This window comes from Scyliorhinus canicula, chromosome 13 (assembly GCF_902713615.1).
Source record: "Scyliorhinus canicula chromosome 13, sScyCan1.1, whole genome shotgun sequence".
Lineage (NCBI taxonomy): Eukaryota > Metazoa > Chordata > Chondrichthyes > Carcharhiniformes > Scyliorhinidae > Scyliorhinus > Scyliorhinus canicula.
Genome location: NC_052158.1, coordinates 9923026 through 9945217, shown reverse-complemented (window position 1 = coordinate 9945217; position 22192 = coordinate 9923026). Strand labels below are relative to the sequence as shown.

The following is a 22192-nucleotide window of genomic DNA, read 5'->3' as shown; positions in this document are numbered from 1 at the left end:
CGATATTGGCATTTAAGGGGCATCTAGACAAATATATGAAAGGGTGGGAATGGAAGGATACAGACTCCCTAAGTGCAGATGGTTTCAGTTTAGGCAGGTACCATGGTTGGCGCAGCCTTGGAGGGGCGAAGGGCCTGTTCCTGTGCTGTATTGTTCTTCGTTCTTACCTTCGTTATCAGTCTCCCATCTGGAACCTTATCAAAGTCCTCGCTGAAGTCCAAGTCGATTACGTCAGATGTATTGCCCTCTTTGAAAAATTCAATCAAGTTGGTCAGACATGACCTCCCCTTAACAAAACCATGCTGACTTTCTTGATTAATTCCTACCTCTCCAAATACAGATTAATTCTGTATCTCAGAATTACCTCCAAAATGTTAGACTGGCTGGTCTGTAGTTTCCTGGTTTATCCATTCCTCCCTTGGTGAATAATGGTATCACTTTGACTATCCTCCAGTCCTCATTTCCTCCCTTACCTCATTCAAAAGTCTGGGATACATCTCCGGATATTTGCCAATTTATAAGTCTGCCAGACCACTCAGAATCGATGTTAACTTCTTTGATTTTAATCACAGTCATTAAGGGCAGCACGGTAGCATGGTGGTTAGCATAAATGCTTCACAGCTCCAGGGTCCCAGGTTCGGTTCCTGGCTGGGTCACTGTCTGTGCGGAGTCTGCACGTCCTCCCCGTGTGTGCGTGGGTTTCCTCCGGGTGCTCCGGTTTCCTCCCACAGTCCAAAGATGTGCGGGTTAGGTGGATTGGCCATGCTAAATTGCCCGTAGTGTCCTTAAAAGTAAGGTTAAGCGGGGGGGGTTGTTGGGTTATGGGTATAGCGTGGGTTTGAGTAGGGTGATCATTGTTCGGCACAACATCGAGGGCCGAAGGGCCTGTTCTGTGCTGTACTGTTCTATGTTCATTCTCCCTGATTTCTGTACCCACAACTTCACTTTCACTAGCAAACACTGACATAAAGTTTTCATGTAGAACCCTCCCTATGTCCTCCCGCTCCACACACAAATTACCATTCTGGGCCTTAATTCTTTCCCTAGTTACCCTTTTACCCCAAATGGACTTGTAAAGCAACTCAGGATTTTCTTTTATTTTACCTGCCACTATCCTTTTATATTCTCTCACCTATAAAGATCCTTTTTGCACATTCTGTACATCTTGAGGGTGCTGCTGTTCTGAACTCTCGCTATCTGTCATAAGCCTCCCTTTCTCTTTTTACCCAAGGCCGCTCCAAATACAGATTAATTCTATATCCCTCGAGATCCAGGGTTTACCCTTTTACTTTGTTGGAACATGTTGGCCCTGCACTCTCCCTATTTCCTTCTTGAATGTGTCCCACTGTTCAGTCACAGATTAATCTAAACGTGTCCAATCCAAGTCCACTCTGAACAAATCATTTCTGATATTATTAAAGTCGGCCTGCCCCCAATTTAGAACTTTGATTTCAAAATAATTTGTTAACTGCTCTTTCAAACATGTCCTGGTAGCTTCAATCACTTACTTACATGGACACCAAGGTCCCTCTGTTCCTAAACTTCCTTTACAGTTTCTCCCTTTAGTTTAGACTGTCTCTTTATATTCATTGGTTTCCTGCGGGTGCTCCAGTTTCCTCCCACAGTCCAAAGATGTGCAGGTCAGGTGGATTGGCTATGCTAAATTGCCCTTAGTATCCAAAAAAGGACAGGTGGGATAGGGTGGAGGTGTGGGGATAGCATGGAGGTATGGCCTTAGGTAGGGTGCTCTTTCCAGGGCCGGTGCAGACTGAATGGCCTCCTTCTGCACAGTAAATTCTACGATTCGATGATGATTCTTAACGAAATGATTTACTTCACACTTGAATTGAACTTAATTTGCCACTTGTCTGCCCAATCACAATGCTCCTTTTGAAGTTCAAGACTATCTTCATCACAGTCGGCAATGATTCAAATCTTTGTGTTACCTCTAAATTATGAAATCAAGCCCTGGACACTAGTGTCTCGATCATTAACAGATATCTCAGAAAGGCAAGGATCCCAACACAGACCCCTGGAGATCTCCACTAAAAACCTTCCTCCAAACTTTAAAAAGCCATTGATCACAACTCTCTGCTTTCACTGTCATCGACGAATATATGAACTTTAATAGGAGTGAAGAGATTTCCCCTTCCACGCTATGGGACACACTGAAGCTAATCGTTAGAGAGTAAGGCACAGGGAGGCGGAGGTTGGCGGACACCATCTTAGAGGTGGACCGCCAATACTCAATCAATCAGACACCAGAACTGCTGGCAAGGAGGAAGAAGGGAGTTTGGGATTCGATGCACAGAGGGCGGTGTGCTGGCTGCAACGTTCACGATGGGGGAGGGAGGGGTGCTCTTTATGAACACCACGTTTTACCTTTAAGTCCATTACAGGGCACTTGTCAGCAAGACACAATCACTATTAGGAATGGGGATCATGGCTAAATGTTCCCAATCTCAAACTAGGGATACTGAGGCTAACTGTATTACACCAGCTCAGGAAAAATCTAATTTGGGTTTTCTGAGTTGCAATCAGTCTGTTTCATGTCACAGACATTGAGCCTTTAGTGGAGGTGGAACACGAAACAACAGCAAATAATTTGAATCCACTTTCTCAGGCTAATTCTGTCCATTGTATTTCTTCATTTCTTTTAAAGGAGAATTTAGCCTCAAACTCCATGAGTGTAAAAGACACTGAATTGTTCTGACACAATATTCTGTACAGTTCAGGGCAGTGAAAACTCCTAAAGAATGTGTTCTTTAAGATTCAGGTGTTGTGAGAAAGATATTCCCCCTGCCCCACCCCCACCCAGCCTCAATGAAAAGGAAGACCGGGATTTCGGCCAATCAGCATACCTAATGTCCGGAAACTCGTCTCCATAACTCTGAGTGACAGGCCTTCTGCCCAATCCGCCTGCATATTCTGCGGAAACCTGCCCCCCTGACTCAGTGACAGACGCAAACAACATGTTGAGTTTCTGCTTCTTGGATTTAATGATGAACTTTGAGAAAAACTGTTTCTATTCCAGTGGTTGTCCGATTGTTTTGCGTTGTTTAAAGAATCATTTTACAAATGTACACATGTACCTCCAATGTAAATTATAATTCTATATAATAACCAGAATATGAACAGGTTCCATTCACAGAGAACATTAATAATGTTTTAATAAAACAGGTAATTACATACTAGTGATTTCAGGATTATTTCTCTGATGTGGACAGTGATGAGACAGAGCAGACAAACCAGAGATAAATGATAACTGAGACTCCACTAACATTCTAGTGCAGCAACTGAACTGCTTTTCATCTGGTTAAACATTATCTGTTAATGTTATACAAACCCCATCAGTTCACACATCATGTTCAATACAGACAGACTGTCAGATCAGTGTTCACAGCAGTGTCACATCATTTACATCTTTAAACTGTCTCAAGGCAGCTTCCTGTTTTAATGTAAAATAAAAACTCCCAGAAACACGATTTTCCTTTATTCCAATTTTATTACAGATTCCCCACTGGAACATGACATTCTGGACAATATTTACAGACCTGTACAAACCCAGTCCAGTTTGTCAGTGTTATTTAATCACACAAGGAAGTTACATTATTGAAACACGGTGAGAGTTTGAAGTGAGTCAAACTGACAGATTTATCACGATTACAAGAAACAAACCAACTGGAGATTAATATAAACAGAGAATGATGGAAATACTCAGCAGGCCGGGCAGCTCGATAGCGGCACTTACTCACTGCCTGAGCCCAAACTGAAGACAGCGAGTATCACAGCAGCAGCTGGTCTCCCACCTCCCCTCCCCTCCCCTCCTACTGAAAGTCAATGTGAGACTCACCGCTGAAAACCATGACAGTGAAATGTCCATCACCGTGAAGAAGGGAGAGGATTCGGGAGGTTTGGGGTGGAAATATTGACAGCTGCTCAATGCAGAACTAACACTAACTCCTGGGAACTTATACAAACTGCAACAGTTGAGATTTATTCGGTTCATCCCCGCCACATCCCCCCCCCCCCCCGGTGCATTTATTTATCTCTCCCTTTCTCTCTGGAGAAATTATTTCCTGGATCCCCTGGAAAGACTCCCCGACCCCAGGTTGAGAATCACTGAACTGATTCATCTCAAACACGGTGATCTATCGCCACCTTCCGCCTGTGGAGCAACATTACAGGCAGGAAGGACACCGGCTTCCTGCAGTTCACAGGTCATTCGACCCAGTAAGTTCCTCTCTATAATTGAGATCCTATTTGTTTCTTCTCTCTCCCTCCTTCTTTCCCCCAGCCCTACAGAGGTCCTTGCTGATCTTCCAGTTCCCAGTTCCCATACAGGGTTTATACCCGGAATGTTAACCTGGTTTCTCTCTCTACACCTTTAAACACTCCAGGCTGTCGAATGTTTTGTTCATTTCCAACCCCTGGTTTGTGAGTGTTTCTGATTCTCCTGCCTGTTCCCTATTGATTTTGCTTCTATTTGATTTTGTATTTTCCTTTGTACTTTCCTGGATATTATTTAATTTTCCTGCTCTTGGATTTTCTCCTTTGTCATTTCCTTGCCATTGGTGATCAATCTCAACCGAGTTCCTCTTCCCTCTTAACGTTCAATTTCCCACCTGGAGTCTCTGAGACCGAATTTATTTCTGTCTGTGTTTTAATTCTCCGTCGTCTCTGCGCTTTGATTATTCTCCATTATCTTGGGGATTTTAATCTATTTTCCAGGATTCACTGGAAAAGTTACCGCGTGTTTGTTGATCCTCACCGAGTAAGGAAACAAAAAACAAAATGACCAAAACATTATTGTCCCTCAGCTGTAATCACCCTGAGCTCAGGAACCATTTGAACCATCCGCACCCCCTGTGACTGAGACCCACTCCCAGCAGTTTACAGCTGGCAGGAGGCAGGGAGATGGTGTGAAATTATGGGATGGATCTGTTAGTGATCTTTAATCCCGCAGATTGTCAGCGGGGCCGAGTTTTTCCCGTCGTTATTCAATCCCGGACGGAAGAAGGGAAAGATTCTCTCAGTGAAAGTGTGGGTGAAAGTGTGGAGATGGGACATGTTGTCCGCATTGTAAAATGACACCTGTCCCCCCTCATAGTCCAGGAAAACCCCGATCTTCCCGGGATTCACACTCAGGGTGAGGGGGGTCCATGAGGGGGAGGTGGCGGCAAAATAACCAATTCCGGGAACCAGCCCCAAAATCCAGAATCCAGACTCAGGGATCAGGGAGATTCCCATTTCCTGTTCACAGACTCTCGGGCCACTCCCAGCCACCACTCAGTCTTCCCCCCCACCCCCACCTCCCAGTAATGTCTCCCTGATGTGAATCCCTCTGATCCCAGGACACAGAGCCAGGGATCAAACCTCTCCGGGGTGTCAGGGAGCGGCTGCTGTTTGTCTCCGAGTCTCACACTGGTCCGGTCCTCAGACAGGATGAGGCGGGGATGCGCTGTGTTCAGATCCAGAGTCAGAGAGGCTGGAGCTGGGGGGAAGTTAAAATAACACAGTCAGTGATTTAGAGAGGGAGGGGGAGGGAAGAGAGAGGGAGGGGTAGAGAGGGGCAAACGGGGTAGGTGAGGGAGAGGATAGTGAGGGAGGGGGAGGGGTCAGAGGAGAGAAATCAGAGCAGCAGAGCCTGGGAGTGGGTGAAGGGAGAGAGCAGGAAAGGAGAGAGGGAGTGTGAGAATGGAGTGAAAGTGAGGCAGAAGTGGGTGACGGAAAGCTGGAGGGTTTGAGAGTGTGGAAGCCGGATTACAGAGAGATTGGGAGAGGGTTGAGAAATAGAGAGTGTGGCAGGGAGAACAGGAAGTGACAGGGAGTGTAGGAGGGTGTGAGAGACTGAGGTGGAGGAGTAGAGACAGCAGGTTAGCAGGGAGAGTGTGAGGGTGAGAGAGAGAGTGCAGAGGAATGAGTGCAAAAGTTGGAGAGTGTGAAAAAGAGATGAGGGGATGTTGGCAACAGTAGGAAGGTGGGAGGGAAGTGGGAGGGTAAGAGAGAGAGTGGGGGAGAGAATGTACAAGATGGGATGAGAAAGAAAGTGAAGGGATGGGGGGATTGTGAGGGAGGAGGGAGAGAGCGGGAGGAGGGGAGGGTGGAGGGAGAGGTATAGCGGAATGATGAAGGAAGAGGGAAGGAGAGAAATGGAAGAGAGAGTGTGGCTAGGTGGAAGAGAGAATGGAAGGGGCTGAGAGAGAGGGTAGGAGGGGGAAAGGAGATAGAGAGTGGGAGGGAAAGATGTTAGATTGAGCAGAGGGGAGAGTGTGAGTGCATGGCAGGGAGAGAGAGATCAGCATGGGAAGGGCAGAGGTAAGGAGAGCGGATATGAAGCAGAGAGAGAGCGTGTGTGGGAGTAATAGGCTGTGAGGAACAGGGGAGAGGGAAAGTGCAGATGAAGGGAAGGAAGGGGGAGAAGAGGGAGTGACAGGAGCCAGTCAGAGTGTGAGGGACAGGAGTGGACACAGTGAGATAGCAGGGCAGTGGGGAGAGAGAGAATGTGAGAGATGGAGGAGAGATTGTGAGAAGGAGAGGGGGAGGGGAAAAGCAAGTTTGTGGAGAGAGGGAACAGAGGGAAGGAGAGAAAGAGCTGGAGAGAGAGTGGGTGGGAAGTGAAATTTCCACTAAGCAGCGTTTCAATGTCACTGCACAGGTTGTACACAATCCGAGTCTGTAAGATACCAGACATAAATTACATTACAAAAACACAAGAATTAGGAGTGGGAGGAGGCCATTCGGCCCCTCGAGCCTGCTCCACCATTCAGTAAGATCATGGCTGATCTGATTAAATATATTTCATGACCCAGTCACCACTGCTCACTGGGGAAGAGAATCCCAAACACTAACAACCCTCTGACAGCAAACAAATTCTCCTCATCTCAGTCTCAAATGTCAGATCCCTCATTTTTAAACTGTCCCTTCATGCTCGGCTCCTCCACAAGGGAAACATCCTCTCAGCATCCACCCTCTCAAGTCATCTCAGCGTTTTATATGTTTCAATAAGATCACCTCTCATTCTCCTAAACCCCAATGGGTATCGGCCCAACCTGCTCAACCTTTCATCATAAGATAACCCCTTCACCCCAGGAATCAGGCGAGTGAACCTTCTCTGAATTGCTTCTAATGTAATGATATAATTTAATAAATACGGAGACCAAAATGGTGCAGAATACTCCAGGTGTGACCGCATTAAGGCCCTTGATTGCTGCAACAACAATTATATATTTTTATATTTTATTACAATGAACAACGGGTGGGATTCTCCAACCCCGCGCCGGGTCGGAGAATCGCAGGGGGGGCCGCACAAATTGCGCCATGCTGCCCCGATGCCGGGGTGGGGGGGTGTGGGGGGGGGGGTGTGGGGGGAGAGGGCCTAGTTGTGGCCTGGCCCGCGATCGGCGGGCCGGCCTCTTGGGCTCCATTCCTCTGCGCCGGCCCCTGTCGCCCGACCCATTTTGCGTCGGGGCCGGCACAGAGAAGGGAGCCACTGTGCGCGTTGGCGCCGATGCCACTGCACTTGCGCAGATCCCGCGGTGCCCAGTTGATGCCAAGGTTAGTTGCTGGAGCTGTGCTGGCCTCCTGTGGCCCGGAGAATCGGGCGCCAAAAGGCCTGTTGATGCCAGAGTAAAACACTCTCGTTTTACGCCGGCGTCAACACTTAGCCGCGCGATGGGAGAATCCCGCCCAACATCTCATTTACTTTCCTGATCACTTGCTGTATCTGTGGACTAACTTTTTGTAAATCTTGTATCAGGACAGCCAGATCCATCTGCAGTTTCTCTTGACACGATACCAGAGCAGATCCCCAAATTCATAACAGTCCCGAACAATAACCCCCAAATTTGGTTAATTTTTGGTTAAGGACCATTAAACCTTTTATTAGTTGACCTAGTAAGGGAATAAACTCATAAGATTCCAGGATTTGAAACCACCAGAAGAAATTTGCTATCATGGGTCATCAAAGCAAATAGTTGGGGGCAGCATGTGGCGCAGTGGTTAGCACTGAGACTGCGGCGCTGAGGACCCGGGTTCGAATCCTGGCCTTGGGTCACTGTCCGTGTGGAGTTTGCACATTCTCCCCGTGTCTGCATGGGTTTCACCCCCACAACCCAAAGATGTGCAGGTTAGGGGGATTGGCCACACTGAAATTGCCCCTTAATTGGAAAAAATAATTGGGCACTCTAAAAAAAAGTTATTTAAAATCAAAGCAAACAGTTAATACTCGCTATCATATACTCTAATATTAAAAAAATAGGTCAACCTGATTAACAGGAAATCTTTGCTGTAACTCACCCAAAACCCTGGGCGGGATTCTCCGAGACTGAGGGCTGGATTCTCCGATTTTTAGACCATGTCCGGAGGAAGCGTCTGGTCTTACGACACACCGATGCCCCGCCCAGGGGAGGGTCAGCAGCCGCGCCACGTAAAGCCCCCGGCTTTACCTGCAGATACAGGTGGAGAATTGCCGGGTCCGGCGACGCGTATACGCGCCGTACAACATGGCGCCGGCCACGTGCAGACCCGGCCTGCCAAATAGCGTCCCCTTTAACCCTCTCGCTGCCCCCGGACCACCCCCACCAGTTTGCCCAGTCCCCGCCTGAGCCCCACCGGCCAGCGGAACGGCTCCCCGTCCCCCGACTGTGGAAGAGCCGGACACAGTCCGCAGCCGCCCTGCGAGGTCCCCGGAAACTGTGAGCAAACGCGGCCCACGCCATCAGGAATTGGCCAATCGGGGCGGAGCATCAGGGGAGGGCCTCAGGTGACGTCCTGAGGCCGTCCCAATGGCGTGTGGCATACCCACCGCTGACGCCGTTTTGGAGGGGGGGCAGTGCATCTGAAAAATGGCGCCGCCCCCGATTTTGCCGTAAAAACGGATTCTCCGGCCGATTGCCGAGTGCGATTTCAGCGCCGGTGATTTGAGAATCCAGCCCTAAGTGTTGAGACCAACAGAGAATCCATGGACTTCACGGCAGAAAAATCGGCGCCAGACCTGCCGGGTCCGTGATTGACACTCAGGAGGCTGACAAGCTGCAGCCCCACATAAACAATTCCCCCCCCCCCCCCCACACACCATCCCAGCCAACAAGATGGCTGTAAGGGGAGCGGCACCAAGGTTCACGGACGCAGAGCTCGAGACTCTCTTGGACACCGTGGAGGAGAGTAGGGTGACCCTCTACCCCGGCCCGGGAAGAAGGCTGCCAGCCGCAGCTCCTCGTCGTGCCTGGGCGCAGGTGGCAGAGACGGTCAGCGCCGGGGGCAACATAGTCCGGACCGGCCGGCAGTGCAGAAAAAACTGCACAACCTCCTCAGGGTGGCCAGGGTGAGTAGGCAGCACTGTGCCCCTGGCACTAACACCCACCCACTCAGGAGAAGGCCGCACACAAACGCTGGGAGCGGGTGAAGCCGGGAGGGGGACCACGAGACCTGCAGCCCCTCACCATGGCAGAGCAGAGGGTCCTGAAAGTGGCCACCCCCAGCCAGTGCCACAGCCGGAGCCCCCCCGTGAGCCGAGCAGCGATGGGAGCAGCTCGGACACCAGCCCTCCGGCCGAGACCCAGGACACCCCAGAGCTCGGGTCGGAGGATGACACTGACTTCCCGTCACAGCGTCTCCAACACCCTCCACCATCCCAGAGACACTCACCTCGGTTGGCCATGTTAGTGAAGAGGCTCCTGGGACTCTCTCTGGTGCTCAGCACACAGCTGGCCCGGTACAGCAGGTGGAGGTAGGAGCCCCCGAGGGGGAGGATGGTCGGAGGGCCGATCCCAGGGACTAGCTGCCGTCCAGTCTGGTCTGGGGCTTCTGGAACAGACAGTCCCATCGATAGTGGAGATGCAGTCACAGAGCCAGGGACTACATGAGGGGATGTCGGTGAGCATCCAACACCTGCAGGCGCAGGTGGAGGAGTCCAACCGCGAGCAGGAGCAGGAGGTGGTGCCGACCATGCCTGTCACCCCGGCCAACACTCCATGGGTGGCGTCCGCAGTGGAGGCATTGGGGCGATGGTTTGGACTATGGATCGGCGATGCCCAAGGCCTGGGGCATTCTGTGCAGGCTCTGGCCGAGGCCCAGGACAGGGTTTGCTGCCTCACAGGCGACCATGTCCCAGAGCCACCTGGAAATAGCAGCGGCGTTCCTGAGCATGGCCCAGTCACAGCAGGCCATGGCTGGGAACGTCAGCAGCATTGCCCAGGCACTGACCAACATGGCGGAGACACAGAGGGAGGTGGCCCAGTCCCAGAGGGAGATGGTCCACTCCCTGTGCTCCCTGGCCTCCAGCATGCAGACCCTGGTCGAACCAGAGCGGGTCTCCAGGACTGGCAGTGCCAGGTGGCGGGGGAGCCTCAGGGGGTATCTGGGGAATGATGTGGACCCTGTGGGTGGCCCGTGATCCCCACCCTCCTCACCTCACCCTGACCGCTCCGACCACCGCCGCCCCAGGGATTCGATGGGACCGTGTGTAGGAATGACCAGCTCACAGGCAGGGATCACCCAGGTGGGCGGTGGAAAGTGTTACCGTGGGCAGGAGTCAGACATTGTCATACGATGCAGAGCAGCAGAGCTCATCGCAGAGCGGGTTGTCATCATCCTCCATCCCAGGGTCCCCACCCCGCGGTGCAGCAGGTATGTATCACGGAGGGGGCTGCAGGTGGGGGTGGGGTGGGGGGGGGTTTGGCCGGGGTGGGAAGTGAGGGGGTGTGCGGTTGGGATGCAGTGTCCGTGCCCCTGCCCCCCCCCCCCCCCCCCCCCCTGCCTCCTAGTCGGCGAACCTGGAGGCGATCTGACCGTCCAGTGCACGTAGGCCCTGGCCTCCCGTGCCTGCCCGGGTATCCTGGTGGGCTCGGTCCATATCGAAGTGGATGTATTGATCCGCTTGGGCATATAGGACCTCCGTGATGGTATTGATGCACCTGTGCACCGAGGTCTGTGAAATCCAGGTCCCCACTCAGCACCAGGAAGGACCCTGTGGCATAAACATTCAAGGCAACCGTCACCTTGGGAGTGGGTGCCCTCCCCCATACCCCCGCGGTGCCAGGTGTGCCATCATCGGGAGTCTTCGATGGCATGCCCGGTCCGGCAGGTCCTCGAATGACAGGCAGTGCCGGTACACACGAGGCCTCATGTGGCGCCTCCTTAGCACCTCCCCCTCCTCGGCCTGTTGGACAGCCGGCTCTCCAACCTGGGCGGCTGCTCTCTGCCCCTCTGCTGCCCGCTCCGCTGCTGCCCGCTCCGCTGCTGCCCGCTCCGCTGCTGCCCGCCCCGCTCCTGCTCGCTCCGCTGCTGCCTGCTCCGCTGCTGCCCGCTCCGCTGCTGCCCGCTCCGCTGCTGCCCGCTCCGCGCTGCCCCGCCCGCTGCTGCCCTGCTCCCGCTGCTGCTGCCCCCGCTGCCTGCTCGCTCCGCTGCTGCCCGCTCGCTGCTGCCTGCCCCGCTGCTGCCTGCATCCGCTGCTGCCTGCTCCGCCTGCTGCCTGCTCCGCTGCTGCCCGCTCCGCTGCTGCCCGCTCCGCTGCTGCCCGCTCCGCTGCTGCCTGCTCCGCTGCTGCCCGCTCCGCTGCTGCCCGCTCCGCTGCTGCCTGCTCCGCTGCTGCCCGCTCCGCTGCTGCTCGCTCCGCTGCTGCGTGCTCCGCTGCTGCCTGCTCCGCTGCTGCAGCTTCCTCCTCCTCCTCGAGGAGCTCCTGCTCGTACAGCCGCAGGGCATCCCCCAGGGCTGCGGCGACCAGCAGGAAGGCCACCATTGCTGGTTGAATTCCAATATCCAATATGCCATTTGCACTGCGGGATCCACCCCCCCCCCCCATCTCCCTCCCCCCATCCCCTCACCCCTGGCCCTGTCGGTCCCACAGTCCCAGCTCCTCAGCTGAGCTGCTGCCAACAACTGCTGCTCCCAGCTCCTTAAACTAAACACAACTGAACACAAACTGTTGTTCACTGACCCTTGAGCTGACCTGTGACCTCCCATCAGGGTTCAGCCTCCTGCCCTGAGACAGGATCTGAATGTGTCAACCCTCGGGACATTCTGAACCTTAAATGTTACAATCTCCAGTCAACTCAAAGGTCCCTCCCACAGGTGTTCCTCACTTAAAACCAACACAAGACAATCTCCAGAAATATATATTTCCTCACCCTCTCCATGTAATTAATATCTTGGGCTGGATTCTCCGATACTGAGGCTAAGTGTTGATGCCGTCGTGAAAACGGTGGAGTTTCATGACGGCATCAACGGGCCTCCAGGTGGAGCTATTCACCGGCCCACAGGGGCTAGCACGGGCGGAACGTGAAGCTCCCGGGGAGCGGCCGCCGATACGCCGCGGCTGCTCATAACCATTCTCCCCCCCCCACACCCACAGACACACACAGACACAGCACACAGACACACACACACAGACACACACACACACACACACACACACCACACACACACACAGACACACACACACCCACACACAGACACACACACACACACAGCGTCGCAGGCAAGATGGCCGCCAGCAGAGCAGCTCCGCGATTTAGGGACAGCGAGTTGGACACCCTCCTGGACGCTGTGGAGGGGAGGAGCCTGGTGCTGTACCCCGGGCCGGGTCGCAGGTCACAGGTGCCATTGTCCAGCGTGCCTGGGAAGAGGTGGCAGACGCCGTCATCGCCGTCTGGGTGGTGGCCCGGACTGCAGACTGATGTGACCATCAATTCACTCGAGACACGATTGGAAGTAAACTGTGGTTTTAATAGACTTACAACTGAGCCTGCCTGCGACCAGAAGAACTGAGGGCAGGCTCACAAAGCTGCAGCACTTTATACTTCCGGTAGTGGGAGGGGCCATGGGCGGAGCCAAGGGTGGAGCCCTGTACAAGCTCCTCATCTCCCCCTGTGGGCAGAGCCGCGCAACGGCTCACAGACAGAGCCCACAAGGACACAATACTATACAGTGTGAATTACATGAAGTACATTCACCACACAGACCAGCGCAGGAAGAAGCTGCACGACCTCCTCAGGGCAGCCAGGGTGAGTACCCAGCACTGTGCCCCTGGCACCAACCACCCTACCCCCACACACATGTGACCCGCCACCCACACCCCTCAGGGGGACAGTCGCAAGCCCACCTTGACCCACATTGCTGCACCCACCCATGCCAGCCCCAATGGCCGGGTGCCCTGTGCACTGATGCCATCAGAGACCCAACCCCTGGCTGCATGCGTCGGACCGTCTAACACTGTTGTTGTTTGTGTCTTTCCACCCGCGCCCACACCCAGGATGAGGCTGTGGATAAACCGCCGGAAGCGGGTAGAAGATCCGGAGGGGGAGGACCAGGAACTGCGTCCCCTCACCAGTGCCCCGAGCAGAGGGCCCGGGACAAACGTTGTGCGGGCCGGGAGGAAGGGAGGTTGCTGATGCGGAGGTCGGAAGGCGCAATCACGAAGTGAGAGCCCCCCTACGTGTATGCGGCCCTCACCCCACCCCTAGCCCCACCCACCTCACCCACTACCCCCTTACCATCACCGCCACCCTCACCCGAAACACCCGCCCCCCTCACTCCCACCACCCTCACCCCACCCCACCTCACCCAACCCCTCAACCCACCCCCTCACCCCACCCCCTCACCAATCCCACTCCACCCCCCCCACCTCACCCTCTACCCCATCACCCCACAACCGCCACACCAACCCCCCTCAAACCAACCAAACCTCAACCCACCCCCTCACCCACACCCCACTAAACCCCCCTCCCTCCCCCCACCCCCTCACCCCACCCCCCTCACCCCACCCCCATCACCCCACCCTCACCCCAACCCCCCTCACCCCACCACCCTCACCCCACCCCACCTCACCCCACCCCCTCACCCCAACCCCTCACTCCAACCCCCCTCACCCCACCACCCGCACCCCAACCACCCTGACCCCCCCCCCCCCACCCCACCCACTCAACATCTGACGCCTCACCCCCGTCCGTCTGTCTGACCATACATGCTGTCTTGTGTCTTGCAGGACCAGCCGGCGCCCCCCCCCCCCCCCAGCCAGTGCCAGGGCCGGTGCCCCCTCCCCCCCAGCCAGTGCCAGGGCCGGTGCCCCCCCCCCCCCAGCCAGTGCCAGGGCCGGTGCCCCCTCCCCTCCAGCCAGTGCCAGGGCCGGTGCCCCCCCCCCCCCCAGCCAGTGCCAGGGCCGGTGCCTCCCAGGGACCTAAGCACCGACGGGGAGGGCAGCCGTAATAACAGCCCTCCGGCCGAGACGAGCCAGGAAACCACGCCCCAGGAGACCCCGGACTTCGGGTCCGATGAGGAATTTTCCGTCACTGCAATCTCCCAGACCCTCCACCATCACCTCGACTGGGCTCTTTAGTGAGGAGGCTTCTGGGACACTTACCGGTGTGAACCACACAGCCGCTCCGGTACAGCAGGTGGAGGGAGGAACAGCCGAGGGGCCGGACAGTCGGAGGGCAGCCCGGCCCCAGCAACCAGCTGCCACCCAGACGGGTCCCGGGTTCCTGGAATATCCACTCCCACCCATAGATCAGGTGCAGTCAGAGAGCCAGGGACCAGAGAAGGGGATGACGGCCGGCTTCCAGCCCCTGCAGACGCAGGTGGAGGAGTCCAACCGTGTGTAGGAGCAGGGAATGGTGCCAGTCGTGCGTGCCACCCAGGCTGAAACCGCACGGGTGGCGTCCGTGGTGGAGGCACTGGAGGCGAAGGTGTTGGACATGGGTCAGGCTGTGCAAGGCCTGCGGCATTCTGTGCAGGTGGGGGCCATGGCCCAGGACATGGCTGCCCACTAACAGATTGCAGCGGTGCTCCGCAGTGTGGCCCAGTCTCAGCAGGCCATGGCTGAGAGCATCGGCACCATTGCCCAGGTGCTGGCTGGTGTCACAGGGATGGCCCACTCCCTGAGCTCCATGGCCAGACCCTGGTCGATACCAGAGCGGGCCTCCAGGAATGGCAGCGCACACCCCCATCCCATTGAGAAGCCGGGGTCCATCAGGCACCCCGAGGGAGGAGGAGGTGCTGGGGCCCATACACTGCAGGGGAGGTGCCGTAACACCGCAGCACTTCAGACTCCCCCCTCCTGTCCCTGGTGCATCTAGTGGGCAGCAGGCAGAACAGGGCGGCAGTACGCCAGCCGGGATGCCCGAGGAGCAGCCTGGACCACCCAGGAGACGTGCGCCAATGGGGACCATCATCACGGGGCAGGGGTCACAGCAGTCCACCTCCACCCCTGCTGTACCATCTGGGAAACCACCTAGGCGTAGTTATAGGGCGCATAAGGCCAGAAACATAGACACCAGTTAAGTTGGCATGGGTGCAGGGCATAGTTTAGTTATAGGGGCTCGGGCACAGACTGTATATACCTCTGCACATTAAACACATGTTATCACCGATGAAAGCTGCCTCTGGTGCTCTGTCCGATGGGTGCGGGGGTGGGGCGGTAAGTGATGTCCACTGTGGGGGAGGGGTGGTGGAAGAGTGTGTCCCAGTGGGTGAACCACACAGCCCCCACCCCTCACCCCACGTCCCCATCACCCCGTCCCCAGTGATACGACAGGGCCATGGGATGGACTGTCCAGCTCGGACGCAGGGATCACCCAGTTGGGAGGTGCTACTGTGTCCATGAGTCAGACATTGTCTCACGATGTGGAGCTCGGAGCTCATCGCAGAGCGGGCTGACATCATCCTCCATCCCGTGGACCAGACCTGGCAACCCAGTGCCCCAGGAATATATATAATGGAGGGGTGGTGTGCATGCGAGTGGTTTGGCGGGGGGTGAGTGTTCGGTGGGGGGGGAGGTAGGAGTGGTCGGTGGTGGGGAGGTGAGTGTTCGGTGGTGGGGGAGGTGAGTGTTCGGTGGTGGGGAGGTGAGTGTTCGGTGGTGGGGGAGGTGGGAGTGTTCGGTGGTGGGGGGGGTGAGTGTTCGGTGGTGGGGGAGGGGCATGTTCGGTGGTGGGGGAGGTGAGTGTTCGGTGATGGGGAGGTGAGTGTTCGGTGGTGGGGGAGGGGTGTGTTCGGTGGTGGGGGAGGTGAGTGTTCGGTGGTGGGGGAGGTGAGTATTCGGTGGTGGGGGAGGTGAGGGTTCGGTGGTGGGGAGGTGAGTATTCGGTGGTGGGGGAGGGGAGTGTTCGGTGGTGGGGGAGGTGAGTGTTCGGTGGTGGGGGAGGTGAGTGTTCGGTGGTGGGGGAGGTGAGTTTGTTCGGTGGTGGGGGAGGTGAGTGTTCGGTGGTGGGGGAGGTGAGTGTTCAGTGGTGGGGGAGGTGGGGGTGGTCGGTAGTGAGGGGGTGCGGTAATGTGGTGTCCATGCCCCGGCCCAGCAATCCCACCCCCACCCCAGTTGGTGAAGTGTGCATCGACCAAAGCATCGCACGCTCGCTGCCCCTGCTGGTGGCGTAGTGCAGCCTCCCGTGCATGCCCCGCCCATTGTCCCTCTGCCCCATCTCCTCCTCGGCTGACAAGGCCTGCCCTGCCTCCTCATCCTCCTCCAGCACATCGCCCCTCTGCTGCGCGATGTTGTGGAGGAGCAGCAGACCACAACAATGATGCCGACCCTCCTTGCCTCGTACTGGAGGCCCCTCCAGAGTGGTCCAGGTACCTAAAGCGCATCATCAGCCCCCCGAAGCACCTCTCCACATACCCCTGGTAGAACAATGGGCCTCATTGTAGCGGTTCTCCGCGTCGCTCTGTGGCCTCTGTATAGGCTTCACCAGCCATGCGCGCAACGGGTAACCCCTGTCGCCCAGCAACCAGCCCCGCAGCCGGGGGGAGGGGGGGGGGCGTCCCTCAAACATGCCGGGTATGAATGATTGCGCCAAGATAAACGAGTCATGCCCACTGCCTGGGTACCGGCTGCAGGATCTTCATCTGGTGGTCACAGACCATCTGTATGTTCATGGAGTGGTGCCCCTTCCTGTTCCTGAACATCGGCCTCTCATCCGCCGGTGCCCATAGGGCGACATGCACCCCATCGATGCCCCCCTGGACCTGGGGTATCCTGGCGATGGCAGCGAACCCCGCTGCCCGGACATCCTGGTGGGCACGGTCCACAGGGAACTGAATGCCAGGGGCATACAGGATGTTGGTGACGGCACGGATGCACCTGTGCCGATGCCTGTGAGATGCCGGACAGATCCCGACTCGGCGACTGGAACGACCCCGTGGTGTAGAAGTTGAGGGCGACCGTCACCTTGATGGCCACCGGTAGCGGGTGTCCTCCCCCAGTCCCATGCGGTGCCAGGTTTGCCATCATGTGGCAGATGTGAGCGACGGTTTCCCGGCTCATCCGCAGCCTCCCCCTGCAGGCCCGGTCCGGGAGTTCCTGGCGGCGCCGGTAGGCGTGGGGCCTCCTTTATCACCACCAACTCCTCCTCCTCCTCCCCCTCGTCCCGTTCCTCCTCCTCCTCCCCCTCGTCCCGTTCCTCCTCCTCCTCCCCCTCGTCCCGTTCCTCCTCCTCCCCCTCGTCCCGTTCCTCCTCCTCCCCATCGTTCCGTTCCTCCTCCTCCTTCCCCTCGTCCCGTTCCTCCTCCTCCCCCTCGTCCCGTTCCTCCTCCTCCTCGTCCCATTCCTCCTCCTCCTCCCCCTCGTCCTGTTCCTCCTCCTCCCCCTCGTCCCGTTCCTCCTCCTCCCGTTCCCCCTCCTCCTCCCCCTCGTCCCGTTCCTCCTCCACCTCCCACCTCGTCCCGTTCCTCCTCCTCCTCCCCCTCGTCCCGTTCCTCCTCCTCCTCCCCCTCGTCCCGTTCCTCCTCCTCCTCCCCCTCCACCCATTCCTCCTCCTCCTCCTCCTCCTCCCGTTCCTCCTCCTCCTCCCCCTCGTCCCGTTCCTCCTCCTCCTCCCCCTCTCCCTCGTCCCGTTCCTCCTCCTCCTCGTCCCGTTCCTCCTCCTCCTCCCCCTCATCCCGTTCCTCCTCCTCCCCATCGTCCCGTTCCTCCTCCTCCTCCCCCTTGTCCCTTTCCTCCTCCTCCTCCCCCTCGTCCCGTTCCTCCTCCTCCTCCCCCTCCTCCCGTTCCTCCTCCCCCTCCCCCCGTTCCTCCTCCTCCTCCCCCTCGTGCCGTTCCTCCTCCTCCTCCCCCTCGTCCCGTTCCTCCTCCTCCCCCTTGTCCCGTTCCTCCTCCTCCTCCCCCTCGTCCCGTTCCTCCTCCTCCTCCCCCTCGTCCCGTTCCTCCTCCTCCCCCTCGTCCCCCTCGTCCTGTTCCTCCTCCTCCTCCCCCTCGTCCCGTTCCTCCTCCTCCTCCTCCTCCCCCTCGTCCCGTTCCTCCTCCCCCTCGTCCCGTTCCTCCTCCTCCTCCCCCTTGTCCCGTTCCTCCTCGGCCTGTCGGGCAGGCGGCCCTCCAGCCTGAGTGGCTGGTACCTGCCCCACTGCAGCCCGCTCCTCTGCTGCGGCCTCCGCCGCCTCTCTGAGCCGCCTGCGCTGACGCTGCCACAGGGCTGCATGCAGGGCAGCGGCCCCCGCCACGGCGGCCAGCGTCGCTGGGTGGTGCCCGAACATTATGATCTGCAGGGGGTGAGGGGACACAATGTTACCATGGCCATACACCCATGCACAGCCAGGTACCTTGGGCTACATGGTGGCCCCGGTTGGCACCGCGCAGCCTAGCCACAGATGTCCCCCATCCCGGCCCCGTCGGTGCCCCGCTGCTGGCGCCCGTCCCCGCTGCCAGGGCCACTGTTTGATGCCACTGCCTCACTGGGGGCTGCCGTCGGTGTGGCCCTGGGTGGTCTCCCTGTGGGTGTCGCTGGTTGGGTTGGGTGGCCAGGGAGGGGGGTGGGCACCTACCCATACGGCCGTTAACTCTGCGTTCACCCAGGGGCACCAGGGGGGGTGGGCACCAGGATGGCCGCCATAATGGCGCCCATTGCGTGAGCACCGCCCTGTCATGTCGGAGGCTCCCCGACTGCTTGGCCTGTTCCCCCCCCCCCTTCCCCTCTCCCACTGCAGGAAACACGGCCGGTGCCCGTTATGGGAGCTCGCAGTCCCCCCGCGCCAACTCCTCCCTCCTCCCACCGCCGCATCAGCCAGCACGCCGGCATTGCGATTTGTTACACGTGGTTAGAACCACGCCGTTGGGACTTCGACCCATCCAGGCCGCAGAATCGCTCAGGCCCCGGAGAATCGGTCGTCGGGGCACCTATTGCGAATCCGTCATTTTGGGGGTTACGGAGAATCGGAAATCGACGCCAAACCAGCGCCAAAGCCGGTTTCGGCGTCAGAGCCTATTCTCCGGCCAATCACTTTACCTGATTTCGGCGCGGAGCTGAGGTGAATCCAACCCCATGGCCAGGATTCTCCGAGCCTCCACGCCAAAATCACAATCAGCGCAGGGGCAGAGAATGGCCGTTGATGCCGCAATCGGCACCGGCTCCACTCCCGCGATTCTCCGGTTCCTCGGCAATCGCTTGGGAGTCTCTCCCACGCAAACTACGTAGCGTGAGACGGGGGCCATTGACAGAGGAACACCCCCCCCCCCCCCCCCCCCCCCCCCCACCCCCCACCCCCCGCGATTCTCCGTGAAGGTAGTATGGGCTGAGGTTAGAAACAGGAAAGGAGAGGTCACCCTGTTGGGCGTTTTCTATAGGCCACCTAATAGTTCTAGGGATGTAGAGGAAAGGATGGCGAAGATGATTCTGGAAAAGAGCGAAAGTAACAGGGTAGTTGTTATGGGAGACTTTAACTTTCCAAATATTGACTGGAAAAGATATAGTTCGAGTACATTAGATGGGTCGTTCTTTGTACAATGTGTGCAGGAGGGTTTCCTGACACAATATGTTGACAGGCCAACAAGAGGCGAGGCCACATTGGATTTGGTTTTGGGTAATGAACCAGGCCAGGTGTTAGATCTGGAGGTAGGTGAGCACTTTGGAAACAGTGACCACAATTCGGTGACCTTTACGTTAGTGATGGAAAGGGATAAGTATACCCCGCAGGGCAAGAGTTATAGCTGGGGGAAGGGCAATTATGATGCCATTAGACATGACTTAGGATGTGTAGGTTGGAGAAGTAGGCTGCAAGGGTTGGGCACACTGGATATGTGGAGCTTGTTCAAGGAACAGCTATTGCATGTTCTTGATAAGTACATACCAGTCAGGCAGGGAGGAAGGGGTCGAGCGAGGGAACCGTGGTTTACCAAAGAAGTGGAATCTCTTGTTAAGAGGAAGAAGGAGGCCTATGTGAAGATGAGGCGTGAAGTTTCAGTTGGGGCGCTTGATAGTTACAAGGAAGCGAGGAAGGATCTAAAGAGAGAGCTGAGACGAGCAAGGAGGGGACATGAGAAGTCTTTGGCAGGTAGGATCAAGGAAAACCCAAAAGCTTTCTATAGGTATGTCAGGAATAAAAGAATGACTAGGGTAAGAGTAGGGCCAGTCAAGGACAGTGGTGGGAAGTTGTGTGTGGAGGCTGAGGAGATAAGCGAGATACTAAATGAATACTTTTCGTCAGTATTCACTCAAGAAAAAGATAATATTGTGGAGGAGAATGCTGAGACCCAGGCTATTAGAATAGATGGCATTGAGGTGCGTAGGGAAGAAGTGTTGGCAATTCTGGACAAGGTGAAAATAGATAAGTCCCCGGGGCCTGATGGGATTTATCCTAGGATTCTCTGGGAAGCCAGGGAAGAGATTGCTGAGCCTTTGGCTTTGATTTTTAGGTCATCATTGGCTACAGGAATAGTGCCAGAGGACTGGAGGATAGCAAATGTGGTCCCTTTGTTCAAGAAGGGGAGTAGAGATAACCCTGGTAACTATAGGCCGGTGAGCCTAACGTCTGTGGTGGGTAAAGTCTTGGAGAGGATTATAAAAGATACAATTTATAATCATCTAGATAGGAATAATATGATTTGGGATAGTCAACATGGTTTTGTGAAGGGTAGGTCATGCCTCACAAACCTTATCGAGTTCTTTGAGAAGGTGACTGAACAGGTAGACGAGGGTAGAGCAATTGATGTGGTGTATATGGATTTCAGTAAAGCGTTTGATAAGGTTCCCCACGGTCGTCTATTGCAGAAAATACGGAGGCTGGGGATTGAGGGTGATTTCGAGATGTGGATCAGAAATTGGCTAGTTGAAAGAAGACAGAGAGTGGTGGTTGATGGGAAATGTTCAGAATGGAGTTCAGTTACGAGTGGCGTACCACAAGGATCTGTTCTGGGGCCGTTGCTGTTTGTCATTTTTATAAATGACCTAGAGGAGGGCGCAGAAGGATGGGTGAGTAAATTTGCAGACGACACTAAAGTCGGTGGAGTTGTAGACAGTGCGGAAGGATGTTGCAGGTTACAGAGGGACATAGATAAGCTGCAGAGCTGGGCTGAGAGGTGGCAAATGGAGTTTAATGTGGAGAAGTGTGAGGTGATTCACTTTGGAAAGAAAAACAGGAATGCGGAATATTTGGCTAATGATAAAATTCTTGGTAGTGTGGATGAGCAGAGGGATCTCGGTGTCCATGTACATAGATCCCTGAAAGTTGCCACCCAGGTTGATAGGGTTGTGAAGAAGGCCGATGGTGTGTTGGCCTTTATTGGTAGAGGGATTGAGTTCCGGAGCCATGAGGCCATGTTGCAGTTGTACAAAACTCTAGTACGGCCGCATTTGGAGTATTGCGTACAGTTCTGGTCGCCTCATTATAGGAAGGACGTGGAAGCTTTGAAATGGGTGCAGAGGAGATTTACCAGGATGTTGCCTGATATGGAGGGAAAATCTTATGAGGAAAGGCTGATGGACTTGAGGTTGTTTTCGTTAGAGAGAAGAAGGTTAAGAGGTGACTTAATAGAGGCATACAAAATGATCAGAGGGTTAGATAGGGTGGACAGCGAGAGCCTTCTCCCGCGGATGGAGGTGGCTAGCACGAGGGGACATAGCCTTAAATTGAGGGGTAATAGATATAGGACAGAGGTCCGAGGTGGGTTTTTTACTCAAAGAGTGGTGAGGCCGTGGAATGCCCTACCTGCAACAGTAGTGAACTCGCCAACATTGAGGGCATTTAAAAGTTTATTGGATAAGCATATGGATGATAAGGGCATAGTGTAGGTTAGATGGCCTTTAGTTTTTTTCCATGTCGGTGCAACATCGAGGGCCGAAGGGCCTGTACTGCGCTGTATCGTTCTATGTTCTATGTGCAGCAATCGGATCGGATCGCTCGCAGTCTTGGTATCAAATCTCTGCTTTGGGAAAGTCTGCTGCAGTCCTGGTTTGTCGCTGCTTCTGGTGAATATTGGAACGGGAATCTG

General features: G+C 55.9%; 1 pseudogene; it reads right to left on the bottom strand.

Annotated features, from left to right (window-relative positions):
- Positions 1 to 3485: 3485 nt before the first annotated feature.
- Positions 3486 to 22192, bottom strand: part of LOC119975740 — a 41640-nt pseudogene continuing 22933 nt past the window's right edge.